The 5514-nt window shown below is 37.5% G+C and overlaps 1 non-coding gene across 1 annotated transcript; it reads right to left on the bottom strand.

Annotated features, from left to right (window-relative positions):
- Positions 1-2358: 2358 nt before the first annotated feature.
- On the bottom strand, positions 2359-2466 carry LOC148548734 (small nucleolar RNA R71). The gene has a single exon (XR_015898664.1). It is a non-coding gene; the product is annotated as a small nucleolar RNA R71 (small nucleolar RNA).
- Between the last annotated feature and the right edge of the window lie 3048 nt (positions 2467-5514).

Genomic DNA, 5514 nt, shown 5'->3' with positions numbered 1-5514 from the left:
ACTTGGACGACCCAGTGCACTTGCTGGTTAGTTGTATCGAAGTTGTGACAAATTATGAATTGAGATTAGAGAACCAAGCTCTTGGAGCCATTACCAGAGATCACAATTTCATGCACCAAGTTTTGGTGCCGTTGCCGGGGATTGTTCGAGTTTGGACAACTGACGGTTCATCTTGTTGCTCAGATTAGGTAATTTTCTTTTTGTTTTATTTTCAAAAAATTTTTCAAAAATCTTTCAAAAGTTACTCCTTTGTTTTCGAAAAAAAAAATGTTTTCAAAAATATATTTTTCTTCAGAATTTTTAAGAATGAATTCTAGTGTTTCATAAAGCATGTTGAAGCCTGGATAACTGTAGGGAATGTCAGGCGTGTCATGTCTGAGTTACATACTAAAGCTTGGCTGGCTATTAAGCCATGCCTGACCCTTTGATTGGAGCTTTAGACTAAAGAGCATAAGATTCCTGGAATTCATATTAAAAATTTTGGAATCCTTAGTTTTCTTTTTCAAAATGATTTTCGAAAAAAATTAAAAGAAAATACAAAAAAATCATAAAATCATAAAAATAAAAAATATTTCATATTTCTTGTTTGAGTCTTGAGTCAAGTTGAAAGTTTGGTGTCAATTGCATATTCATCTTGCATTTTTCAAAAAATTCATGCATTCATAGTGTTCTTCATGATCTTCAAGTTGTTCTTGGTAAGTCTTCTTGTTTGATCTTGATGTTTTCATGTTTTGTGTCTTTTCTTGTTTTACATGTGCATTTTTGCATCCATAGAGTCTAAACATGAAAGATTTCTAAGTTTGGTGTCTTTCATGTTTTCTTTGCATATAAAAATTTTCAAAAATAAGTTCTTGATGTTCATCTTGACATTCAAAGTATTCTTGGTGTTCATCTTGACATTCATAGCATTCTTGCATGCATTCATTGTTTTGATCTAAAAATTTCATGCATTGCATCTTTTTCATGTTTTTCCCTCTCATCATAAAAAAAAAATTCAAAAATAAAAAAAAATATCTTTCCCTTTTTCTCTCATAAAATTCGAAAATTTGAGTTGACTTTTTCAAAAATTTTTAAAATCTAGTTGTTTTCTATGAGTCAAATCAAATTTTCAAATTTTATCTTTTTTCAAAATCTTTTTCAAAAATCAAATCTTTTTCATTTTCCTTATCTATTTTCGAAAATTCCAAAAATATTTTTCAAAAATCTTTTTCTTAATTTTACATCATATTTTCGAAAATATCTTCAACAATTAATGTTTTGATTCAAAAATTTCAAGTTTGTTACTTGCTTGTTAAGAAAGATTCAAACTTTGAGTTCTAGAATCATATCTTGTGATCTCTTGTGAATCAAGTCATTAATTGTGATTTTAAAAATCAAATCTTTTTCAAAACTAATTTCAATCATATCTTTTTCAAAAATTTGATTTTAAAATATCTTTTCTAACTTCTTATCCTCTTATCTTTTCAAAATTGATTTTCAAATTTGTTTCAACTAACTAACTAACTTTTTGTTTGTTTCTTATCTTTTTCAAAACTACCTAACTAACTCTCTCTCTAATTTTCGAAAATATCTTCCTTCTTTTTCAAAATTTCTTTTTAATTAACTAATTATTTTAATTTTTTATTTTAATTTTCGAAAATTACTAACCTTTTTTTTCAAAAATTATTTTCGAAAATCACTAACTCTTTTTCAAAAATTATTTTCGAAAATTCTCTTTCTCTCTCATCTCCTTCTATTTATTTATTCTTCTACTCACACAGGGACCTCTATACTGTGGTAAAAAGGATCCCTATTATTATTATTTTTCTGTTCCCTATTTTTCATATGAGCAGGAGCAAGGACAAGAATATTCTTGTTGAAGCAGATCCAGAACCTGAAAGGACTCTGAAAAGGAAACTAAGAGAAGCTAAATTACAACAATCCAGCAAGCACCTTTCAGAAATTTTCGAACAGGAAGAGGAGATAGCAGCCAAAAATAATAATAATGCAAGGAGGATGCTTGGTGACTTTACTACACCTAATTCCAATTTACATGGAAGAAGCATCTCCATTCCTACCATTGGAGCAAAAAATTTTGAGCTTAAACCTCAATTAGTTTCTCTGATGCAGCAGAACTGCAAGTTTCATGGACTTCCATCTAAAGATCCTTTTCAGTTCTTAACTGAATTCTTGCAGATATGTGATACTGTTAAGACTAATTGAGTAGATCCTGAAGTCTACAGGATCATGCTTTTCCCTTTTGCTGTGAGAGACAGAGCTAGAATATAGTTGGACTCTCAACCTAAGGATAGCCTGAACTCTTGGGATAAGCTGGTCAAGGCTTTCTTAGCCAAGTTCTTTCCTCCTCAAAAGCTGAGTAAGCTTAGAGTGGATGTTCAGACCTTCAGACAGAAAGAAGGTGAATCCCTCTATGAAGCTTGGGAGAGATACAAAGAATTGACCAAAAAGTGTCCTTCTGACATGCTTTCAGAATGGACCATCCTGGACATATTCTATGATGGTCTGTCTGAGTTAGCTAAAATATCATTGGATACCTCTGCAGGTGGATCCATTCACCTAAAGAAAATGCCTGCAGAAGCTCAAGAACTCATTGACATGGTTGCTAATAACCAGTTCATGTACACTTCTGAGAGGAATCCTGTGAGTAATGGGACGCCTATGAAGAAGGGAGTTCTTAAAATTGATACTCTGAATGCCATACTGGCTCAGAATAAAATATTGACTCAGCAAGTCAATATGATTTCTCAGAGTCTGAATGGAATGCAAGTTGCATCCAACAGTACTCAAGAGGCATCTTCTGAAGAAGAAGCTTATGATCCTGAGAACCCTGCAATAGCAGAGGTAAATTATATGGGTGAAACTTATGGAAACACCTATAACCCCTCATGGAGAAATCACCCAAATCTCTCATGGAAGGATCAACAAAAGCCTCAACAAGGCTTTAATAATGGTGGAAGAAACAGGTTTAGCAATAGCAAACCTTTTCCATCATCCACTCAGCAACAGACAGAGAACTCTGAACAAAATACCTCCAAGTTAGCAAACTTAGTCTCTGATCTATCTAAGGCCACTGTAAGTTTCATGAATGAAACAAGGTCCTCCATTAGAAATTTGGAGGCACAAGTGGGCCAGCTGAGTAAAAGGATCACTGAAATCCCTCCTAGAACTCTCCCAAGCAATACAGAAAAAAATCCAAAAGGAGAGTGCAAGGCCATTGAATTAATTACCATGGCCGAACCAGTAAGGGAGGTTGAGGACGTGAATCCGAGTGAAGAAGACCTCCTGGGACGTCCAGTGATCAATAAGGAGTTTCCCTCTGAGGAACCAAAGGAATCTGAAGCTCATCTAGAGACCATAGAGATTCTATTAAACCTCCTTATGCCATTCATGAGCTCTGATGAGTATTCCTCTTCTGAAGAGAATGAGGATGTTACTGAAGAGCAAGTTACCAAGTACCTTGGTGCAATCATGAAGCTGAATGCCAAATTATTTGGTATTGAGACTTGGGAAGATGAACCTCCCTTGTTCACTAATGAACTGAGTGATCTGGATCAACTGACATTGCCTCAGAAGAAACAGGATCCTGGAAAGTTCTTAATACCTTGTACCATAGGCACCATGATCTTTAAGGCTCTGTGTGACCTTGGTTCAGGAATAAACCTCATGCCCCTCTGTGTAATAGAGAAACTGGGAATCTTTGGGGTGCAAGCCACTAAAATCTCATTAGAGATGGCAGACAATTCAAGAAAACAGGCTTATGGACAAGTAGTGGACGTGTTAGTAAAGGTTGAAGGCCTTTACATCCCTGCTGATTTCATAGTCCTAGATACTGAGAAGTATGAGGATGAATTCATCATCCTTGGAAGACCCTTCCTAGCCACAGCAAGAGCTGTGATTGATGTGGACAGAGGAGAATTGATCCTTCAAATAAATGAGGACAACCTTGTGTTTACAACTCAAGGATCTCTCTCTGAATCCATGGAGAGGAAGCGTAAAAAGCTTCTCTCAAAGCAGAGTCAAACAAAGCCCCCACAGTCAAACTCTAAGTTTGGTGTTGGGAGGCCACAACCAAACTATAAGTTTGGTGTTAAACCCCCATATCCAAACTCTAAGTTTGGTGTTGGGAGGTCTCAACAAAGCTCTGCACATCTGTGAGGCTCCATGAGAGCCCACTGTCAAGCTATCGACATTAAAGAAGCGCTTGTTGGGAGGCAACCCAATTTTTATTTAATTATATTTTTATTAGTTATATGTCTTTATAGGTACATGATCATGTGGAGTCACAAAATAAATCAAAAAAATTGAGAACGGAATCAAAAACAGCAGAAGAAAAATCACACCCTGGAGGAAGACCTTACTGGCGTTTAAACGCCAGTAAGAAGCATGTTTTGGGCGTTCAACGCCAGAATAGAGCATGGTTCTGGCACTGAACGCCAGAAATGGGCAGCATCTGGGCGTTTGAACGCCAGAAATGCACCCTGGAGAAAAGCTGGCGCTGAACGCCCAGAACAAGCATGGTTCTGGCGTTCAACGCCAGAAATGGGCAACAAATGGGCGTTCAACGCCCAGAACAAGCACCAATCTGGCGCTGAACGCCCAGAGTTGTGTGCAAGGGCATTTTGCATGCCCAATTTGGTGCAAGGTTGTAAATCCTTGAACACCTCAGGATCTGTGGACCCCACAGGATCACCTTAGGATTTGTGGGCCCCACAGGATCCCCACCTACCTCCACTCACTTCTTCTCATCCCTCTTTCACACAATCCCATAAACACTCTTCCCCAAAACCCTTCATCAATCACCTCAATCTCTCTTCCCTATCACCACTTCACCACTCACATCCATCCACTCTTCCCCATAAACCTACCTCATAAACACCACCTACCTTCAAAATTCAAAATCAATTTTCCACCCAAACCCACCCTAAATGGCCGAAACACACCTCCCCCCTCCTCTCCATATTTTCTTCTTCTTCATCATCCATTTTTTCTTCTCTTGCTCGAGGGCGAGCAAAATTCTAAGTTTGGTGTGGTAAAAGCATAAGCTTTTTATTTTTCCATTACCATTGATGGCACCCAAGACCAGAGAATCCTTTAGAAAAGGGAAAGGGAAGACAAAAGCTTCCACCTCTGAGTCATGGGAGATGGAAAGGTTCATCTCCAAAGCCCATCAAGACCACTTCTATGATGTTGTGGCCAAGAAGAAGGTGATCCCGAGGTCCCTTTCAAACTTAAGAAAAATGAGTATCCGGAGATCCGACATGAAATCCAAAGAAGAGGTTGGGAAGTTCTAACAAACCCCATCCAACAAGTCGGCATCCTAATGGTTCAAGAGTTCTATGCCAATGCATGGATCACTAGGAACCATGATCAAAGTAAGAACCCGAATCCAAAGAATTATGTTACAATGGTTCGGGGGAAATACTTAGATTTTAGTCCGGAGAATGTGAGGTTGGCGTTTAACTTGCCTATGATGCAAGGAAATGAGCGCCCCTACACTAGAAGGATCAACTTTAA

This window comes from Arachis ipaensis, chromosome B8 (assembly GCF_059453495.1).
Source record: "Arachis ipaensis isolate K30076 ecotype BB chromosome B8, ASM5945349v1, whole genome shotgun sequence".
NCBI lineage: Eukaryota > Viridiplantae > Streptophyta > Magnoliopsida > Fabales > Fabaceae > Arachis > Arachis ipaensis.
This window is presented reverse-complemented; position numbering and strand designations above follow the sequence as displayed.